General features: G+C 39.1%; 1 protein-coding gene across 1 annotated transcript in view; it reads right to left on the reverse strand.

Annotated features, from left to right (window-relative positions):
- Positions 1-9,134, reverse strand: part of zic6 (zic family member 6) — an 81,424-nt gene extending 72,290 nt beyond the window's left edge. The window contains exon 1 of the transcript XR_014608749.1: positions 8,959-9,134. The gene's annotated coding sequence lies outside the window, so the exon portion shown is untranslated. The remainder of the gene's footprint in view (positions 1-8,958) is intronic.
- Between the last annotated feature and the right edge of the window lie 14,278 nt (positions 9,135-23,412).

Genomic DNA, 23,412 nt, shown 5'->3' on the forward strand with positions numbered 1-23,412 from the left:
TAATTTACTCACCCTCAAATTGTTTTAAACCAGTATGAATTTATTTCTTCTCCTGAACACAAAAGAAGATATTTTGAAGAATGTCAGTAACCAAACAGTTGATGGACCTCATTGCTTCCATAATATATTTTTTTTCCTACTATGGAAGTCAATGGGGTTCCGCACTCAAGTAAAAAGAAGCTCCACTTTTATAAAATGCTTCTTGAGACCTTGCGTTATTTTCCAAATTCCACTGCTATTTCCACAAAAATGCGTTCTGTGTGAATTAGGCTTTGCGCAACATCCTTGTGGCACCAAAGTTGAGTTAATATTAGGCAATAATTTCATTTATATATTTATTTAATTATTCAGTTTTTACAAATACATTCATTTTATTTTTGATCAATCATTTATATTTGATAATATACACCAAGAAATATTGGGTGGGCTTAGATAGACTAAACTTTATAAAAAAAATTACAATTACAATTTTAATAATTTGCATTTGATTTTTTTAAATAAATAAACAAAATGAAATAAATTAACAAAATAAAATAAAAAAAAATCAACAGAACATAAAAAACCCCAATTCGCTTGAATGTATCATTAAAAAATGTGCTTTGCCAAAACAACCGTATAGTGTGAAGACAAAAAAAAAAATATTAACACGTGTTGTTACAACAGCAATTATCACTGCATTACCATTCATGTAAGAAAGGACTTATTAGAAACTCTGGGAAGAGAAAGCTCTTGTAAATGACTTGGCCCCTGTCTAAAATGGTTAGAGGCCCTGTCTTTGCCCTTGTCTTGTCTCTGGGGGCCAATTAGGCAATCATCACTGAGAGATGTCTTATTAGGAGCTCTCATCACTATTAAACTACCACTCTATTGTTTGTTTCGACATGAACACAGGTCAGGGGATATCAGGTGTGAATTATGAGAGGCTAAAAGGACAGATTGAAAATGAAGACTGTATTGCAGCTGTCAAAGGTCTGCAGCTGGCCTTGTCAATATGGTTTTAAAGGACCATACATAATCAGTTTTGGGTCACATGACTAGAAGCACACACAAATAACACTCAAGAGTCCATACGGTCAGAGTCAGCATCCAATACTGTTAGTCTTCATGATGTGGTGTACCTTACTTGTTAAGCTGTGATTTATAAAAGCAATCACAACACAGCTTGACACAAACAAACATCATAGGCCCAGTTTACGCTTGGCATTAACAATCTGTCTCGGGTGATCTGGTCACAGTGGTCAACCAAGACATATTACAGTTTATACTAGGTATTTACATGCACGATGCATCTCAAATGTGACCACATGTTGGATCAGATTTCAAGGGGAGGGTCTCTAAATTTAAAACTAAAATAATGACTTGCAGTTTATCGCCACATGTTGAACTGTTTAAAAGGGGATAGTTCACTCAAAAATGAAACCCTCATTGTTGCTCCAAACCTGTAAGACTCTCTCTATTCTGTGGAACACAAAGGAGGATATTTTGAAAAATGTCTCTTTTTTTTTCTTTTTCTTTTCATTCAATTAAAGTTTATTTGGATGTCCTTGACTTTCATTATGGACAAAAACACATTCTTTAAAATATCTTTGGTTTGGAATGACATGAATATGATACAGAATGATTACATGATTACAGAATGTTCATTTTTGGGCGAATTATTCCTTTAACCCTTTAACTAAGGCCATGTTTACACCTGGTATCAAGATGCCTGGTACCTATCTGCCTTCCATAGCCACAAGATGACGCCGAACGTTGTGAGTGCTTATTACAAATCAGGAATGGTGAGAGAACATTGTGCTTGGTGCGTTTTTGTCTTCAAACCAAACTTGGGTCTTCAGCCGACAAAGTTTAAATCCCGTCCGGCTAGCACGCTTTCCATAATGTTTACGCATTCACGCAAATCAGTAGGCGGTCTTAGGCCCTGTTTACACGAGAACGCTCGCGGGTGAAAACGTAAAAATATTTTATCAGATGTGCCTTTCGTTTAGACGGCGACGGCATTTTCGGGGCTTAAAAACGCAAAAAAGTGAAACCACCCTCCAGAGTGGAAATCTTAAAAACGCTCCACCGTCGCGTTTACGTCTAAACGGTGAAAACGCAAAAGTTTGCTAGAAAGTGAAGGCACCGATCAGTGCTTCACATTGCCACCTAGCCGTCTGGAGTGCATACTACATTGAATTTCACACACTTTTGCGTCACCATATGCACGCAGATTTCCCCCCGATAACGCTCGTCTAAACGCAGAATAAAAAGTGATCACTTTTGCGTTTTCTCTTCAGATCGTTTCCGTGTAAACGTAGCCTTATGTGGTTGTTCGAATGCGTTTTCGACTACCTCTGGAAGTGGTCGAAAGTGGACAAGCTTAAAAGTTTTAGACCGTATTTTGCATCGTTCACTTGTGATCGGACTGACGAAAACTCATCTTAATACCAGGTGTAAACAGGGAATAAGGGTTCATTTTAGGAATGAGAAGTCTAAAGAAAGTGAAAAGATTGACTTTGACTTCTGTTTTATGTATAAGCTTTGACTTCAGGTGTTTTGAGTCTATGAAGGATGCAAGTCTCCAAGTTCATCCCGATGGATACACTAACCTGACTGCCTGTCCTCGAAGTATGAAGCTAGTCCTGATGCAATCAAACTAAGACACTGCATGGCAAATGCACCATTAAAATCCTATTTGAGGATTGGGGAACAAAAGCCAACCCACTTTGTAGATCGGCAGCTGTAAAGCAATGTCAGACTCAAGTTTCCCTGACCATGAGAAAAAGCCCCAAATGCACCCATCCATGGCATCCCCCCACCCCTCAGTGCCTGCTGTTCCCTGGGGGGATCACCACCTCCTGACCTCCTCTACTAAAGGGTCAAAGGGAATTTAACACAAGGCTCCCACATTCCTCCAAGGTGATAATTGCTGTTGCTCTCTACAGGGGGCCATCAGGCAGTGAGTAAACAGGAGGAGCTTAAAAAACTCACCTACTCCCCTCCCTCTCACACAGCATCTCATGGACGACACACATGAATTATGGCATCAACCGACAGTGTGTCGACAGCGACACCAGCGCAGCGTATGCTTTTTACAGCCCTCGCAAGTGTGCAGCTGTTAGCCTCAGCATAAACAGCAGACCCACTTCACACCTTCAGTCAGACGTCTCCGAGCACCTCCTATGCTAATAAGATTTATTGAAAATTTCAAACTGAGCCCATAATAAAACAAAGCATCATGGCGGCTTAATTAGTCCTCTTCATCATCTATACCCCCCACTCTGCTGTCCCTAAAGGAGAAGGCTTTGGAGGGAACTGATGGATGGACTGTGTCAGGGATGAGACCTCCCTCATTAATCCAAGACTGAAGCACTGCTCCTCTCCTGCGGACGTGAGCTGTGATAACATGCAGCTAAGGTCCAAAATTAACTTTTTGCCACACCTGCCACTGGTAGGTGAATTAAGAAACTTTATCGACTGCAGATATTTCTGACCGGCAGAGGAAGTATGCATTATTGTTATTCTAAAATACATTGTCACCCTATAAAAATGGGGCTAAATAAAGCCGTCTCTGGGCTCCATATGCAAGGAATATTCCAAATATGTTTCACCACATGGAGCTCTGCAGAAAAAAAATCATGACAATAGTCTAAGTAAATGTTCATGTTTTGTTTAGTTAGTGTAATTTGAATAGTTTACGTCACTTTACATAAACTTCAGCTTCACATTACTCTGAGCGCCAATAAAAAAAACTGTAGGGATGCACTGTTATTAAAATTCTGGCTGACCAATAAGCAGATAATTGTGTTCATGATATTGCTGATAAATTCCTGTTATTAAAATTATTTATTAGTTTGTGTAAATAAAATATTGTTTTAAATATATTTAGGCATCACAACGATATAATGTAGTGTACAAAATTATTATTATGAAGTACGGTATAAAAAAAATGGACGTTCATAACATTGATATTTAAATGAATAAAAAATGATTTCTGTTTTCAAACTTTAGCAAAGGACAGCAATGGTAATCTAAATGTAAAAACTCTACATAAACAATTGAATCAATACTGACGTCCAAATTAGTGAATCCTAACCTGCAAGTATCATCATATTTCTAGCAATGCAACATGATTCCCCATTCAGAACGCATAATTGTAGATACCTGCTGTAACTTCTCTTCTGCAGTGATTTAAATGACTATAATGATGAAGAGCCATAGTCAAACAACCTTCCTTAAAAGTCTATTACTCAGACAAAATTGCTAATAAGTGAATACATATCAACGTTTCTCAACTCCAATCCTAGGGACCCACCTTCCAGAATGTCTCGCTATTTAAAACACCTAGCCTAATTCAACTAATCAGCTTGTCAAATAGAGAGACATCTAAACGTTCAGGAGGTGAGTTGAGAAGCACTGACTTATATGATACTGACTTATGTTTTAATGCCATGTCAGCTTCTTTCCTCAGGCTATTTTCATGGTGAGTAACAAGTTAAAATACTATTTTTTTTAAAAGCACTTTACAGACTTATAAAAGGTTTTCAGCTCTCCCAACACAACCATAAGTGACATGAAAACTAAGTCGTCTAAACAAAACTTCCAAGAATCATTTGTACTTATAAATGTCCAACAAAATCATTCTGAAAAACAATATTCAACCATCCATCCAGTACTGCATCCAAAATCTCATAAACGGTTATAGACAACAAAATCTGGTTAAGAACAGACTGCCTTTGGTGTTTGGTTAAGGCTATTACTTTTAAGGGGAAAGGAAGACATTTTCTTGTCTGCTCGACATTTCCTGGCCTGTGCCCACATGTGGTTTCCCCGAGCCACACAGTAAGGCTTTGGGGGTTATAAAAGCAGAGGTGGTGATTAAGGAGCAGGAATAATGGCCTCCACAAAACCTGGAATGCGTTTAACTGCCACGCCAACCCGGGAATCATTCAGGGCCCAGCTCCATTAATATCTGGCATTATTCAGCTTTTCCAGGGCAGATGCATTTTTGACTTATTAGGCTCTGCAAAATACAGCCATTAGCGTAGCGGTCGTACAAATCCCTAACAGGGCATAAAAACAAAGATAAGTTCATAATTTCAGGAAGCACATAGGACAGTATAAATGTAGGCTACTGTTTCACTTAACACGATCTCATGAGGAAAACTTAACTATTCTATATTTTGGTGAATTGGGTGCGAAATGCGAATTTGTTTGATTTGATTGGTATGAAAACTTAGTTTTGTTTTTTTGTTTATTTTAAAGCATGAAGGTATACTCCTAATCCCACCCCTAAACCTAAACACCAATGAGCTGTAAGCAGATCATACATAAATGAACAAATGAGATTGTACAATTTCATATGAATTTTTGCCACCAATTCACCAAAACATAAAAAATTACGAATTGCCATAAGAGCACATTAGTTTCACTTGAAATTCACTTGAAGTCACAGGTTGTCTAGTGCCTACTAGTTTTTGTCAATGCTTCCATTATGCTTTGCTAACCTGCCTACTGGTTTAACCTTGTTAAATTTTCTGAGTCCTCGATAAATCCTGGATTAGGGAGGACAAATGTCACAGAGGCTCTCACTCAAAGACATCCTCCACGTGACTGTGTGCTCAGCACACCCAAACCCCATCACTTTCCTCATTACAAGCACTTCATGGCTCTTTAAGGCTCCAGGTTTTAACTGGGATTTTACATTTCTTCTCTAGCATTTGATATCCCAGGCCCAGAAACTTGCAATTAGGACCTGGCGTAGGGCTCTAGAGCTGCAGCGCTGCACCTTGATTTCTGCAAAGTATCAACGGTACAGCTAAGCCCTGATAATAACAGGTCAAAAAACACTCCTAACCTCTCCCTACAGAACACACTGACCTGAGCTAATGGTTAGAGTGTGGGGAAAATGACAGGAGTTAGCATTTTATCAGTTTGTTCAGTTGTTCTACAATGTGCAGGGTGAGGAGTCTATGTGTGCAACGGCCTGCGCTTCATATGTCTGTTGAGTATGTGTCTAATTGAAGGTAAGCAAAAGAAAAAGTTGTGTGCCTTCCGAAAGTTTCCAATAAATATCCTGCTCTTAATTTTAAACACCTGCCCATAAACCTCTGAGGAATGCTAAATAAAACCAAAGCTTTCAGAGAAAGCCTTCTGTCTGGCTCTCACACTAAGACAGCAGGATTTGTAATGGCTGTAACTAAGATTAAGCAGTTCAGGCTGGACCGGCTGTGTAAAAAAATATATATAACTGGACTGGTACATGCTTCACAGTAGGGATGTGCACTACTTGAACACTTTTCTGCACTGCATCAACTAGTAAGGCTCTGTCCCAAATGATGACCTGCAGTTCTCCTCAGTGTACAGTACACACCAAAAGGACTCATTGAGGGTGGATAGCAAACACAAAAAGGCAGGTGCTTATGAGTCATGACATGCATCAGCCATTGCAAGTACAAATCAAGTGTACAATTTGGAACAAAACTATTCATTTTTTTAACATAAATGATTTTCCTTTGTATATTTGCCTATAGCACCCATGAAAAAAGCTAACTGTTAGAGCCATATAGAGCCATAGAACATATAAAGCAGCAGTTTCGGGCGACCCGGTTCAAGTCCCGGCTTCTGTCATCTCTACACTGCTCTTTGAAAAGCAAAAGGACAAAAATATAACCTTTAAAAATGCAATGAGAATCATTTTAATGGTGGAACGAAATAGCACTACAAGAAACCAGAGTGAAAAACAATGTGTGAAATGCTAAAAAAAGCGATAGCCTTTATAGACTTATGAGTGCCTAGACTAGAGTACAAACTTTGTCAAAAAATGTAAAACAAGAGTCCAATTTTGGTCTCATGTACTGTGAAATAGGAATGGGCATTTTGACTTAAAAATAAGCTATAAAACTAAAAATGTTGTCAGAACCTAAATGAGAGCAAATAATAAGCTAACAGCACCAATCATGCTTTCATTGTGTCAACCCTCCACACTCAATCACAAAACACACAGCAGACCTAGTGCACAGCAAAATGGGCCAGGAAAAGGGTCTTGAACTTGCTTTCAATTTTGACCCCCAGGAAGGGGGGCGAGGGGTAACCTAAGGGCCGGAGACGGTTCTACTAGACTGTAGCTCTGGTTTCGATTCCCCAAACTCCTGACGCCTTCCGCTGCTGCACCTGTCAGCCGTCAATAGACCCCCCGCCCGCACCCTTTCAGCATGGTGAATATATGGCCATGCTGAATGCCCCCACCCAGCTAATTACTGAGACCTCAAAGGCCTGGCTCTGCTGCACGCACCACTAAGACACCACACCAGCCTGCACTGACCTCTGAATCTTACATACACCCTCACACGCACACGCGAACACACTCTCGGGAGGAACGTGGCTGATGGAAGCACTATTGCGTGGCAGGAGATTAACAGAGCTGTCTACACGCAAGCATGAATAATACAGTTATCACTCCAGACAGACAGGCAACAGACGGCAGGTTTAAACTGCAGCTCAACACTGAAGCCCTGGCAGGACACTGCAAGAGAAGATGTGCATACTGCACAGAGCAGATGTAAAAAATAATAAAAGAAAAATGTAATAAAAGCTCAATTTAACCAAAAGGTTTAAGTCACGAATAAACCAAAGTAGTGACAGATCTTTTCTTGTAATGGCTTATTGGGAAAAGAAAATATACATTACTAGAGATAAATCAAGTTGTGTCATTTTTAATAAAAAATTACGAGTAATTTTTTTTTAACATGAATACGCATGGATTAATCTATCTATCTAAGATATGTAAGATGCATTTGGAAAACAGATGTGGTGAATTTTCATTACATAACTTTAAAGTGTTCTTAAACATTTAAAAAAATAACTGGGGCAAGTTGTGTTTTGTATAAATATTAATAAATTACAACGTATGTTGGTCAAAAACAATGGTTTGGGTTTTTTTGTATGTTATAATTTTGTCATTTCATAAACACTTTTATGTTTCATAATTGTTTTACTGTTTACATTTTTTGAAAAACACTAAAGTTTCCTTTATGCAAACTTACCCCATAAAGTGACAACATGCCCTGCTAGGGATAAATGTGTGAAAACCCTTTTTTGTTGGTTGGTAATTATGGAAATATATACAGTATATTTATTTTATATATATATATATATATATATATATATATATATATATATATATATATATATATATATATATATATATATATATATATAAGACTATAAGGTATGTGCTTATACAACAAAAAAAAAAAAACCTGGACAATGCTTACTGTAGTTAAAATAAACAAATAAATAAACAAACTATCCCTAGCATCCTCTAAATGGATCCTAATATGTAACACAACAATCTTAAAATTAACTCAGTGTTTCATATCTAATGGCACAAAGCATATAATATGTGGCACACGCATATAATACTGCATATAATACATATAATCATGCAACATATTATAATAACATCACATGTACCCCAGCGGGACAAACATTTCGAAGGCACGTCACAGATCTACGTGTAATCCCAACAACAACAAAAACACATGACCATATACGCTTTGGCTCCTAATTCGCTCTCGTCACAGTGATGCATGAGCTCAAACATGGATGCGCCTTATTAACACTTCATAGCGCGAATCGCTGCAGGTGCATCTTCTTCGGATCATCTCGCTACATAAAGTGCGTTCACAATAAAATGTGCTGTACACAATCATACCCACATATAACGACGTTTCCACCAACTGTCAAGTTCAACACTCCGGCATCCACTGTCTGTGGTGTTTGTCTTCTCTCTCTCTCTCTCTCCCAGACAGCTGAACCTGCGACAGCCTACCGGCTCTTTTAACCCCTCTAACACAATTCCACAACAGGAACGCATATATTTTGTTGAAGACAGTGTTACAGAATATCTATGCCCAGAGTAAAGAGTGCGACAGTTTATTTGTGCCCCGCGTGCAAACTGACATTGGTGCGTACCGGCGTCACAGAGAAAGTGTGTCGTCTGCGCTGAACTTGCAGAGGATGAAAGTGATGGTTGAGAAGCGCTCACTCAGCTCAGGTCCTTAGCATCCACCTCCCAAAACTATAGAAACCTGCCTCGAAGCATCCAGTACAGAACAGATTCAGGGCGTCCCACACCGTCCGCCCCACGACATATTTTTAGTTTTGACCCGTTGATGTCATTTCCTGTATGAGTAGGCTATACCTTAAGTCATTTCAAGATCACTAATTGGGAGTCATTTTTCAGCTCGCTTGACAGCACTGCTCTATAAGGTCACGCGAGCGGTCATTACTGAGAAATTCGTAAACAAATCTGTCGGGTTTAATGTTTTGAAAAATTTAAAGTGATATTCAACATCCTGCTTCGCCGTTCGTCGACTGCGGCCATTTACTTTTATATAATCACAGAATGATCCAATCGCACATCTGGAGTCACATGCATTTATCCTACAGGAAATCTTTAATGCAAGTAATCTTTATCAAACCTTCCTAACGGCCTTTCTTAAATGTTCCCCGTTCATCCTGTAGAAAGTTTGTTGACTACAGTGGATTATTAATCTGTACAAAAATCTAAGCCTATAGAGAGACAGAGGAGTATTACAGATTTTGTTGTAAATTTCTAGTAAGTGAGGTTGTTGTTGTTGTTTTTGGTTTGTTTGTTTGTAATTAATTAAGTAACTAATTCATAAATTAAATTATTTATTTAGCTAGTGCTTTCACGTTTTTATATTTTATACCATCTTTGTCTGCTACAAATTAAAAGTAGTGTAAATTAATGTCAATTGTTACCCTGATGAAAACGTATGTATGTTCTAAATTATTATTGTCATCCCCTATTTCATTTCAAACATTTAATTTAAAATGGTATATATAAATGAGGAGGCAAAGTCCTCATAGTTTTTTGTTTTTTTTTAATGTGTTCAAATCAATTGTAAATACACTTAAGGTTGTCACATTTTTCTGGTTAAATAAACATTACTTTACAGTTACAACAAAAAAAGTAAGAAAAATATTCTATTTTGTATTTTTACATATGTAAATAATTTTCTATTTATTATAACCAAGTATAAATCTCAAGTTAGTGTTTTTAAGCATTTTTTACATTTATTCCAAAACAATAACTAAAAGTAGTAACAATTTAAATAGTACATTTTATCTGTAAACTGATGTTCAGCTATTCTTATTTTCGGATCATCAGTCATCAAGCTCGGTAAATGACTGGTCACTAACACGATCGATGTACCTTTAATGTCAACTCCTTGGTCTCCTCTACATACATTTTGTGTTGATCCATTGTCGTTTTAGCCATGGTATTTGAACAGGCAGTGTGGATTTTTGAAATCACTAGTGTCAAGTGTTAATCCAGCGGCCAGTATAGCATAAACATAGCCATTATGTTATGTCTTTAGAACTATGCACTAAGCAGTTCGTTTGGGGGTAATCAGTCTTACTTTTCGTATTCAAATTAGACAAATCTATATGTTTTTATGTAACTGACTTAAAAATGTTATGAACAGTCTTAAAGAAAAATATTGATGCCTAACTTGTAAGACTAGTCTTAGCAGTTTATGCAACCGGCCCCAGGTGTTTCATTTTGAGTGTTTGTAGTTGACATTGAGGTGGCAGAGGGTAGCAGTGTCGCCTCACAGCAAGAAGGTCCCCGGTTTGTGCCAGGAGTCCTTTCTTTGTGGAGTGCGCATGTTCTCCTTGTGTCTGTGTGGGTTTTCTATGGGTGCAATCCAAAAACATGCAGTATCTGTGAATTGGAGATGCTAAATTGTCCGTAGATGTGAATGCAAGTGTGAGTATACCAAGCCATGTAATGGGGAGAGTTGGGGAAAGACCTGGCAACCTACCCTGGAAAAATCATAGCTGAGAAAATGAATGGTCAGTCTCTCGCGTAAGGCAAGAGATGGCTATAGAATCACCAAGAGTTGGTTATTGAGAGAGAGAGAGTTGACATTGGCCTTGCCTAACTTCTTGCCAATAGCTCTTCTAGGTTACAAAAAGAAATACTACAGATTTGCTATCCATGACTCATTCCCCCTCCACTGCTGGATCAGTGAAAGAGGGGCCCTTTTTTCTTTTTCTTTTTTCTTTCTTTGAGGTGAAAGGATTGTAGGAGTTTAGAACTGGACCCCTGCAAGGCACCCTCTTCTCGTCTTTTTACCTCTTAACCTGTAGACTTCGCAGCCTATCGCTGATCTATGGAGCTGCTCTCCTTGAGCCAACACGCCATGATAGATGGCCATTGGCCTGAACATACAACCCAATATTTCAATTTCCTGCCTAGGCATATAGGCATTTCAGAGTTTGAATAGAGTTCATAGGCACAGTGTGGTTCCTGCCGCTGCCCTCGACACCCGCAGTGAAGACCCCCAGACCCAAACATAGTACTGAGCACATTCCAAAGGCTCAGCAAAAGCAACCTGGCTCTCAATGGGAATGGAGTGAGCTACTGCTAGGCTACACCTAATACTGTTAAACAAAAACTACATACCAGACAAAAATGTTGGACACGTCTTGCCTACGTATATTTATTATGACTATTTTCCACAAATCTGATTAGTAGTAAAGTCATCAAAACTTTATTTCTTATTTTAGATTCTTCAAAGTCACCTTTGTCTACTTTTTCTAGGTTGTCTCAACATTTTCTCAATCAATTTAATGAGGCGTGGTATATTTTTCAACATTATTGATGTGGTTCACGTGTTTTTTTAGTTAAAACTAGATTTTAAATAAACAAATTAGTTTTTTTAATTTATTTTTTTAATGAGCATAATTTATATTTGCCTACCAAACCAATATTAGACATTTAAGCTTAAGCCTTTAGATCAAAAGGTTTTTAAGATCATGAGGGGGGGAAATCTGTCATATGTATGTTCATCAAATAAAGAATGCACAGACACACACATGCCATGAAAAATCTTTCATGGAAAATAATAACATCCCAAATAGGATAAATTTGGGATGTTACTATTTTCCATGAAAGATTTTGCCTCAGAATATGCCAGCTAATATTATCTTAATCAGTTTATTTTCTTTTAGCTGCATTCACTCATTTATATAAAAATGGTTTGGGAATTTTTTTAATTTAAAGTCAGTCACTCAGGATATTTGATAATACACCCAAATCCAATTTTCATATATATATATATATATATATATATATATATATATATATATATATATATATATATATAGGCTATATATGACATTTTATGCTTGTAAAATAATTTAACACTTAAAGCATATTTTGCGTATTTAGCACAACATCTATATTTGATATTGTAAGTTACTGTTTAAGATGATGCGCCTTTCTAGTTTGTCAACAATCTATAGGATTAAGGTAGCACAGTATTTGATCAGACAAGACAATTTAAGTGATAATGCAGCAAGCAGTCTGGCAGTAGCACAACAACCATGCTAACGCAACGAAAACTGCTAAAGATCAAAGGACGCTCTTACTTGTGAGTGAGAGAGTGACACATTAGGCAACAAAGTTTAAAGAGAATCCCCTGCACAAAAGAAAGATATGCACCGTTGCTTTTCAAGGAAGCAATGCTTCACTTTGGAATATTTTCCCTTCAGTATGGCGCTCTCTCCCAAAGCACACATAGCAAGAGAGAAGAGAAAGAGACAGAAAAAGCAAAGAGAAAGACAAAAATACATGCAAGAATGAAAGTATAGCTCACACTGTGATATTTGTCTCATTTTGACATTTTTGTTATCTGGGTCAATTATATTTATGAGTATCATGGTGTTTCAACGAAATGTGATTATGTATACATTTTAGGTGACAAAGGGAAGCTGATATCTGGTTTCTGGGCGCAAGGAGGAGGAGAATGCATGTTTGCATGAACAGGAATTATGTACATGCTACAAAGTGACTGGATGTGTGTGACTGCACATTTTCTATCCCTCTAACTATGGATATGTGATGGGGCGCTATGATTGGACATGGCTCATAGCAAGCAGTGCACCCTAGTGGCATGAGAGGAGGACACACACACAAACACACACACACAGTCAGAAAGCATATCCTGAATGCATTATCAGTGTAAAACATCAATGCAATTTGTAGAATACCATTTTGTACAATTGAGATACACTGTCTTAATCCCATCTATGATTACAATCATGCCGACACATTCACACACTGATTTGCTGCAGGCAAGTGCTCATTCATTTCTTTATTCCAGCATCACAACACCAAGATATGCTGTATAATTGTGCTGTAATCAAGTCTAAAAATAGCATGTATCCTCATGCATTCCCCATATATGGGACATCATACCTCTGTGATCAAAACAGAGGGTTTGTGAGCCCTCTAACCATCAGATAACCCCGCCCCCACCCCCTCATTCAAACCAAATGGCACTAACAGTGACTTCAAAGTCAATAGGCTCCCGGCTATCAGTTCAGCTTTAACAACAACAAAAAAAAAAAAAAAAAAACAACAACTCTAGACTGTAGGATAGAAAGCTGAAACGCAGACGCTGTATCTAGGTAGCCCCTCCTCTGCCAAATCAGCCTGCTGTCTCCCAAACAATCAGTACCTGTTCCTAACAAAAGCTACTTAAATACAACTAGATGAGCACCAGATTGAAGAATAAGAGGAAACCGGGTGGAATGAGTGGGATGGGACAGGGGGTAAGGATGGGTTTTAGCTGGACGATGAGGATAGTGAAAAGAAGGGGGGGGATGTTTAGGCTGCAGCAAGCCAGACCCCCTAAAGTGGGGTTTAGCCGAGGCCTACAGGCACAGGCAGCAGGCAGACTCCTTTTAGCTCACGAAGTAGATTAATAATGAATTAAGGAATAAACCCTCCCCCCACCCCAGCATACACATCCCTAAAAAGACACGCATGCTAATGCATTCATTATTTATAATGTGTGTGCACGACTGGGGCAGGATAGCCACATCTGAGCCTGTGAGGGACAGAGAGAGATGAAGGGAGCATGATCACCTCCGGATGGAATTCCGAGGCTGGCGAGGAGACATCCGCCAATTGTGCAGGATCTCTGGGCTTTCCTGGGTTGGGTTTGGGGGGCGGGGATGGAGTGGGCAGCCGAGTTATCGGGGGGAGGGGTGGATTAAACAAATAAATACATGATAAGAAATGATCATGCTGGGGTAGAAGGGTTAAAGGGAGACAAAGAGGCTAAAGGAACAAGCAGGGGGTTAGATGGGGTTAGACTGACCCAGATTTACTGTCTGGACTACAGACCAGGTTATGGCATGTGTTTTTTTTGTTTTTTTTAATATAGTCGAAGAAAACCTTGATAAGTGTTACATTTTATTCAAGTGTACATTTAAAAACCCATAAGGGCAATACATAATGTTTCTTGATGAAACTAAAGGAGACTGGCAGCACTTATAGCAGCATGCAGCTATGCTCCCATGCAGAGTATGATAAAGTGATAAGATAAAGTCAGTGCCTAGACTTCACCAGAGCCTTTTCTCATCAATATTCGCATAGATATGGAGAGATCAGGTCTGCAGACCTCCATCATCTCCATGGATACCTGTGGGTCTCCAAATAACCGGAGGCAGCCGGTTTTAATCTGACAGAATGTCTGGAAAAATCAGGAGAATCTCGCAAAAGATAAGCATGAAAAGATCAAGAATGGGTGCTTGGAAAAATAATGACTGGTGGCTGGTCTTCCAGTCGAATAGATCAATTTGACACCTTCTAATTACAATTCTCATTAATATTTTTTACATTAGTCACTTATTGGACTTTTAATGCACATAATATTGTTGCATGAAACATATACATCTGCTAATGTTATAAATTAACTAACAGTTGTTAACTGAATCATCTTATTTCACTATGATTAAACAGCAAAATGACAGTGAAAGAAAAGTTTTATGACAAGTACAGGAAAAAACACAGTCAGCTTTTAATTTACAGTAGCTTAATGATGCAGTTCTCAGAAGTTACCACCTGAGGCCAGACCTCACATGAGGACACCGGCATTGTGCAAACATTGCAACATTTGTTTCACACAAGGTGTGCCACTAAAATCTTTTATACCCAATTTTACCACACAGGAAAATCCATAAACTTTGGAAGTGTGTCAAAATAACACGAGATTGGATTTTCCACTGTTCAAAGACAAAATTGGCCCTGCATCGTCCCTGGCCCTCCTTTTTTATATATATATATAACAAATACAACAGCATCCTTATTATGTGTGTGAATACCACAGTGTGTGCCATCTTGTTAGCTTGTAAATGCTAAGCCTATATGAAAGTGCAAGAGAGGTGTTTTGTAATCTTCCCTTTCTGCTTCGACTGCTGGACCTCTAATCAAGACCAGAACATGCTGCTCCTCTTTCACACATGTAGCAACAGTGTTTACAAAATTGCAAGAAACTCTGTGAAAAATGATACTTTCTTACTTCTTTATTTTTCAATGGATTAATAAACTGTGGAAGCCATTTTCCACCTTAGCGTAAATAAATACAAATTAATAAAGATTAAGTGACATTTTGAGATATAAAGTAACATTGTGGGAAATAAAGTCATTAAAGACAAAGTCACATTATATAAAGTCATACTATGAGATATAAAAGTCATAATTATGAGAAACAGAATCAGAATTGTAAGCTATAAAGTCTCATTTTGGAGAAACTAAGTCACATTTGCAGGATATTAAGTCACAGGCTTTCATAATAAAAATCAGAGATCATTAATGATCTGTTGTAATAAATTACAAATCAATCAGTCCTGCAGCTTTGGTTAGGATCAGTGTTAAGCACTGGTTCCGTGGGCTGCTCACAAGAAGACCAGTACGGACCCCGCAGCTGCAGAAGGTCCAAGTGTCCAAGTCTTTGACCTACCACGGGGAGTCTGAACAAAACACTCCGAGTGTCCTAGTGACGCAGGACCGCCAACCTCCTTCTCCAGAGGCTTTCATTAGGTTTCAAAGGCTTCCTGGTTTTATATTACTGTGAAAACACGCGACTGCACTGACCACACTCTACAGGGCACCGCGAAGCCTGGCCGGCTGAAGACACAAGCGCACAACCCTGCTGTGAGTCAGGAGGATCCCATTTACGCCGCTATTTGAACAGAAATGCCACACAAAGACAGGTGTGATTTTCATTACGTAACCTCTGGTTGGAGCAAAACCTTTATGTTCAGGGGACCAAAGGGGAAGCTATTAAATGCTACAGTGCCGCACAACGTCAGTCGCCAACTTGCCCGACTCATCCACCTTTACAGTGGCACCTTGTCAATCTTTGAAAAAAATCCAAAGCACCATTCATCAACCAAGATGTTAGTCGATGGGTAAGCCCAAAATTGACCCCTCTATCCAATTATACACACATTGTCCCAACAGAAGTCCCTTTAAGACTTCTAAGACATGTTAAGAGAAAAAGGCCTGCCGAAATGAGACGTCCATTCTCGGCGGCCTTTAGCATGAGAAAGACACCTCCCTGCATGCATAATTATGCTGAGTCATTGTGATGGACTTTCTACTGACTGCTGACAAAAAGTGCCAGCACGGGGGCTATTGTTATGGACGCATCCATCTGCATCAAGGCCATTAGAGGATATTTGCACTTCCTCAGTCCTGCAGGCCCAGTGGGGTTTTGACATGCGACAGAAGGCACCAGGCTTTACCCACAAGCTCTTCAGGTGCAGATTGGGGTAGAGCGAGGGGCAGTACTCCCGTCAACCTCTGTGATGGACGCACAAGAAGAGGCAAATGTGTAGGAGTGATTGATGTGTGAGGGATCTCGACCACTCTGTGTGGGATCTGCTCTCCTGTCTTTGTGTTTCTGCATGTTGGAGGGAGTTTCTTCTTGTTGAAGTCCGTGTATGCGGTGAAATAAATTGGCGAGTCAAAAGAGCACAAGAAAGGCAAAGCATCCCACACACACAGACACAGACATACATGCAGCCAGACTGACAGATGGAAAAAGTGTGTCTGCACCAGAGACCGACCACATGAATTTCCAATTCCAACAGTACTAGCATATAGGGGTGTGTGATATCACCTATTTTTGATTGTGAATGATTAAAATGTCTCCACGATCTGCTTTTGAAGAAATATCGTAGTATCGTGCTAAAGTGCATTCTATCAGTTGTAGTTCTGGCGACTGTATACTGTACTATACAACTCGACGTACATTCACATCACATGTTAACACAGCATTAGAGTTACACTCACGGGACACTGCAGTTATTTGTTCATTATTTGCATGTGCTTTAAAGCCTTCCTGGTTAAACATTTCATTACCGTGCTGTTCTGACATGCGCTTTTTCTGAGTGCATACACCTGAAGCGTGCGTACACTAATAGCCTGTCAAACTGCACCTGATTACTGGACTGTTATCTTTCACATCTGATTGCCTGAATACTGTGAAATACACACAATGTTTACATAAAAACACTTGGTTATGTCTAAAGTGAAATTAAACAGTTAGGAGAAAATCGGATGAGAGTCTGTATATTAGATGCCAGTAGGTCTTAAAGTGACAGCAGCCTAATAGTAAACATGACCATAAAGGGATAGTTCACCCAAAAATTAAAATTCTGTCATTATTTACTCACTGTAATGTTGTTCCGAACCTGTATTCATTTCTTTCTTGTGCTGAACACAAAAACATATATTTTGAAGAATGTGGGTTACTAAACAGTTGCTGGTCCCAATTAACTTCTATAGTAGGAAAAAAAATAGGCTATAGAAGTCACTGGGGACCAACAACTGATTGGTAACCCACATTCTTCAAAATAACTTTTATGTTCAAAAGAAGAAAGAAACTCATTCAGGTTTAAAACAACTGATTTTTATTTATTTATTTATTTATTGGGGGGGGGGGGGGTCCTATCCCTTTAATTTTAATACAACAACAAAAGAGAAAGAGAAAATCACTCACTGTTCTTGACTAAAGAACTTTAATACAGTAGCTTTAATTATAATCAATGTATAATTTATACAGTGAAGGTTATATAGTGTTTTATTTTTATAATTCAATTTCTTACATGAATGCTACTGTTAAGTCTATTTAGACTTACTGTAGCTTAAAAAATAAAGCATTATATGTTGTATATTATGTTGTGTATATGTACTGTGTATCTTTGTTCTTATTTTTTAATAACAAAGATAAAATAATGACATAAAGATTTTTATCTTCGCCACTTTGGCCTATGTCAGCCATTCTTTTTTATTATATATTTTGTTATCTTGTAAGGCTTTGTTTTGTTTAAAATAGGGAAATTAGTTTGGCTGTACTGCTCAGTCACGTGCAAAATAGTAAAACCAACATGAAAAAGAATTGTGATAAAATCATGAATCGTGATTTTCCTGAAAAAAAATTGTGATTTGATATTTTTGCCATATCGCCCACCCACCACCCTATGCATATGGAAGACAGGTAGAGAGCAAGCCAACATGCTAAGATTGAGTAAAAACCTAGAGTAACAGAGTAACTGTAAATGGGTCAATGATGTACAAGAATGTAATAAAAAAAAATGGAAAATCTAGTTTAAAACATTTTAAAACAAGTTCTTTGTATTCATGTTGGTTTCATATGATTTAGAAAATTTCCAGAAAAAAGAATAGTGCCAGAATAATTTTTAATTTTACAGTTTATGGGTTTTCACTTTAAAACCATTTAACAGTATTTGAAATTTGTCACGATCACCAGTTAGAGTGCCCATATCCACCAGAGGGTACTCCTCCCCAGACCATTGTAACTTCCTACATGGACTACATTTCCAAGAACCTTTTGCCTGGACTCATCATGCCTGATTGCTTACAGCCGTGTCTAATTTATCTTGTTAAGCCCAGCCTATATAAACCCAGTTAACTCAGTCATTCTTTGCAAAGTCTTTTATGTGTCTGTACTGCATTTCTGAGACCTTGTATTATGGTTTCCCGTGTCTTGGTTTTGATCTTCGGTCTGTTGTCCCGGATTTCTGTTTGCCTGTGCCTTAAGGCACGTTTACACAACAACGATATGCTTAAAACGGAGAAGTTTTTCCTTTGAGTTTTCCATGTACAGACGACACCATTGTCAAAAAAATCCCCATTCACACAGATCCGCGAAAACGGCTAAAAACCCTGTATTCTGCTGCCAGGCCATTAAATGGCGATGAAACACTATAGATTAAACACGTAATACGCATGTGCATGACGGCATCGTCTTCAGAGATTCGCGTTTTTGTTGTTTACACGCAGACCGTTTTCAAAAACGTGCACTTTGAAACCCGTAGTTTTTCCCATTTTCAGGCACCCAAAACGTTGTTGTCGTGTAAACTAACAGCCAAAATGCATAAAAAGTCGTGTAAACAGCCCCTTAGACTCTTATTGTTTGGACTGTTTACCCTGTCCTTTTGACCTTTTGCCTGTTTGGATTACGTATTTGGATTACCCTTTAATAAATATCAGTGTTTGGATCCTTAACCTTGTTTCTCGGAGCAGTTTTGTGACAGAAGACTTCGCCAAACATAGATCCAGCAGAAGAAATTCTATTCCTTCGTCAAGGTACCTGTACCATTGAGGGTTACACTGCCCAGGTCTGTGCTTATGCTAGCAGTGTAAATTGGAGTGATGCAGTTTAGAAGGTCTTTTATTGTCATGGGTTAAACAAACCTATAAGATCACTCATGCCAAGACGGAAAAATGACCTGACCTTAGAACAAGTTATGGACTATGCCCTGCTGTTGAATAGATCCTCCTTCACTGTCGGTTGAGGAGGATGCTTCCCCTAAACATTTTTTTGTTTTTTTGGGGGAGTGGGGGTATGCATCAAGCTCCGGTGGCCACAGAGCTTGGCCCATCACAATCTCCAGCACTTCCAGCTTTGATGGTGGCAAGTCCTGTGCACTCAGCGCTTTCCAGTCCGGTGTTCCCAAGACCTGAGCCTCTTCACAACATTGCTGCCATGCCAGAGCCTCTTCACATCATGGACGCCACGCCAGAGTCTCCAGCCGTCAAGGATGCCACGCTTGAGTCTCCAGCCATCATGGATTCCATGCCAGAGTTTCCAGCTGTCATGGACGGCACGCCTGAGTCTCCAGCCATCGTGGATGCCATGCCAGAGTTTCCAGCCATCATGGACGTCACGCCAGAGTCTCCAGTCGTCGTGGACGCCACGCCAGAGTTTCCAGCCATCATGGGTGCCATGCCAGAGTTTCCGGTCGTTATGAACGTTGCTCATGAAGTCATTAAGATGGTCCCTATATCAGTGAGTCTGGCATCTAGCTTGGCAGTCCCACTGCTGATGTCGGTGAGAGCGGCTGGCTTCCCGGTAGTTTCAACACTTCAGAGCCTAGTTGTCCTAAGTCTGGTCACCTTAGAGGCTGCGGCTGCACTTCCTGTAATGGCAGTGGCCATTTTGTGTGTTTGGGCTGCACATACGGTCTCAGCTCTTACAGAGGCTCCTGAGCTCGCTCCAGACCATGAGTTCACTCCTGAGCCAGCTCCAGCCCATGAGCCCGCTCCTGAGCCAGCTCCAGCCCATGAGTCTGCTCCTGAGCCAGCTCCAGCCCATGAGTCCGCTCCAGAACATGCTCAAGCCCCAGAGCTCAGTCCTGTGTTGGCTCCAGCCCCGTGAGCTCCCTGCCTTTCCTGTCTCAACCTCGGAGGTTGCCCTTGAGTTCCCTGTCTGCCCTGATACGAACATGGAGGTCTTCCCTGAGTTTTCTGTCTCTCCTGATGCAACCACTGAGGTTGTTAATAAACCCTCTGCCTGCCCAGACCACAGTGGGGATCATCAGTAGCGGCTGTGGTGGTCACCCTGGCCACCTACCCAGTCTGCTCTGCCCTGGCCACCTACTCTGCCCACTCCTCCCTGGCTCCCTGATCTGCCTCACTCCCCAGTACTGCCTCCAATACATGGACCAGGCCAGGCCTCCACTACATGGACCTACATTGGATTACGTCTATGGATCTCCGTTTGGATCCTCAACCCTGATGTGTCTCGGAGCAGTTTCGTGTCAATTTAAGGCTAGATCTATTACAATATCCACCCTTAAATATTTAGGAAATTTACATTATCCAATTAACAGGTTTTTACATTTTTGGGGGTTTTTTTTACATAAAAAGGTCACATTAACTGATATTTTAAGCGACTTATTGTCCTCGTCACAAAGTCACAAGGGCCTACAGGGGCCCTCTCTAATTTTCTTTCAAAGAAATAATAATACAATATTATACCAAACTCACAAATTTTTCATGAATTTGAAATTAAAAACATGCTTAGAAGATATGCATTATAGTCATTATTTGTGAACTGCATTTTAATGAATAAATAAGATGGGATAAAAAAATTGTCACTGCAGCTGCAGCTTTGAGACTCAAAAAACATGAGAAAATGTGATAGTTCCACTCATGAGTCCCATGAAATTTTTGTTTGCACATTTGTTAATTCGTGTTCCCATGTACAAATATGATCTGTCAATCCACAACTTAATGCATGTAACTTATATCCCCATTGTTGTTTTTTCCACTTTTGGAATGCTGGCAGCTGGAGATAAGAATCTTGATTGAATAAAGTGCTGCTAGAGAAGCTCTGTGCTGTGTTGTGCCAGTACGCGCGTGTGTGTGTGTGTGTGTGATGATGCCAGCGGGCAGGGGGTACCTGTGGGCCGGCTCCTACTGGGACTCATTTGGAGCAGACAGCTCTCAATGTGTTCATTAGGACTGTGATTGGGCCTCACTCCTGTGGGGAGGACCAGCCTACCCAACGCTGAATAGTCCTGATTGTGCTCAGCATAAATTGCCATCTGTTTCAGTTGAGAAGAGGCAGACAGAGAGAAAGACAGGGAAAAAGAGGGAGAGGGGAATTAGAAGTAGAAAAAAGTGGTAAATCTTATCTGACTGAATTTTTAGCAGTTAGATAAACTTATGAAATAACATGGCTCTAAATGAAAGCATTATGTCAGTATGTCACTAATTCTATCAATCACCCTGTTGTTTTAAACCTGTATGCTATTTTTTCCATGCAACACAAAAGAAGAGTCTTTGAAAAATAGAACGGCAGTTCATAGTGATGATAGCTTTCAAGACAAAGAATTGTCAAAAAACGTACTTTAATATGTACTTAAAGTTAAAAAAAAAGAAAAAAAGTACAATGTATTGTGTTGATGTTGTATTGCAAAACATTTGTGCTGCTATTGAGGTGGGATATGGGTAAAGTTAGGGACAGGTCAACAGTGTAATTATTGCTGTAATTACAGAAAATTAATTACAGATGAAATCACATGCAGGTAATTATAATAATATAAGTGCATAGTATCAAATGATTAATTTAAATGTTAGTACATAGTAGTTAAAGACACCTACTATAAAGTAGGACCAGTCATAGTTTTGGAACAGTCCAAAATGTATTCACTGTTGATCTTTCTCTCCAACAAAGATCTGCAATTTATTTTGTATCTGCAGTGGGATTCAAAATGGTTCAATGGACAGAACTCAAAATTCTGAATTTTGAAGAGAAATTTACGAAATTGTAATTAAGAAATTAGCTTAAATTTCAGTATGTTTTTCACACAATGCTATTTTTTGAGGAAACTCTTACTTTAATATGTAAGCCTTGAGATTGTTCATCTACTTTTTCATCCTCTTTCCTGATAGTCTAAAAGGTATAGATAATTTACTGTTTAAACATATACTTACAAAATACTGATAAGAATATAGTACAATAAGTATGCCTGTATTTCTAACAAAAGCAGTCCCCGGCCTCCCCTACGCATGTATTGATATACAGTATACACAAACACATTCACAAAGATAAACTGTGCTTTCCATTGTAGACTATAATGAATCACATGATGCCTGTGATAGCACGCAATGTCACTCTGCCTTTGGATGGGACCCCCTTAGAGAGAGTTTGACAGGCCAGGCAGATTGATCGGGTAGAACGTTACTGTAAAATAGAGTTTTTCTCTCTGTCCCACTAATCGATGCCAGCAATGTAGTGTAGTTTAAGGTTCACTGGCTCTATGAGTCCATAATACAGGTTAGTCAAAGGGCAGCCCATTAACCATCCTTTAGAGGCAGCCATGTTTTCCCAATTCCCTTCTTTCAATAAAAAAACACACTTTTTATCATGGTGGTGACTTTCCATTGACTTATTTTTAATCCTGTACCCTAAACCTGATCCTTATATTTTTTAATTTCAAAACATTTAGTATGTTTATTAATGGACAATTCAAGGTTCAACACAAGTTAAGATCAATTCCCAGCATTTTTGTTATTATTTTATAACAGCCCTTGCATTAATTCTTTATTTAAAAACGTGTATAATTTGAGCTGTATAGAATCACTTTTACAGTCGTTTCAGAATTTAGGGCGCTACAGTATGTTGTCATGACAACAAATTTTAAGTTGTGATGTAATGGAAGTAGTGACATCTTTTTTTCAGTATTGTGATGTACAGTGATGTAAAAGAAAAATTTTGCGCTGGC

This window comes from Abramis brama (genome assembly GCF_963993115.1).
Source record: "Abramis brama genome assembly, chromosome: 13".
Classification (NCBI taxonomy): Eukaryota; Metazoa; Chordata; class Actinopteri; order Cypriniformes; family Leuciscidae; genus Abramis; species Abramis brama.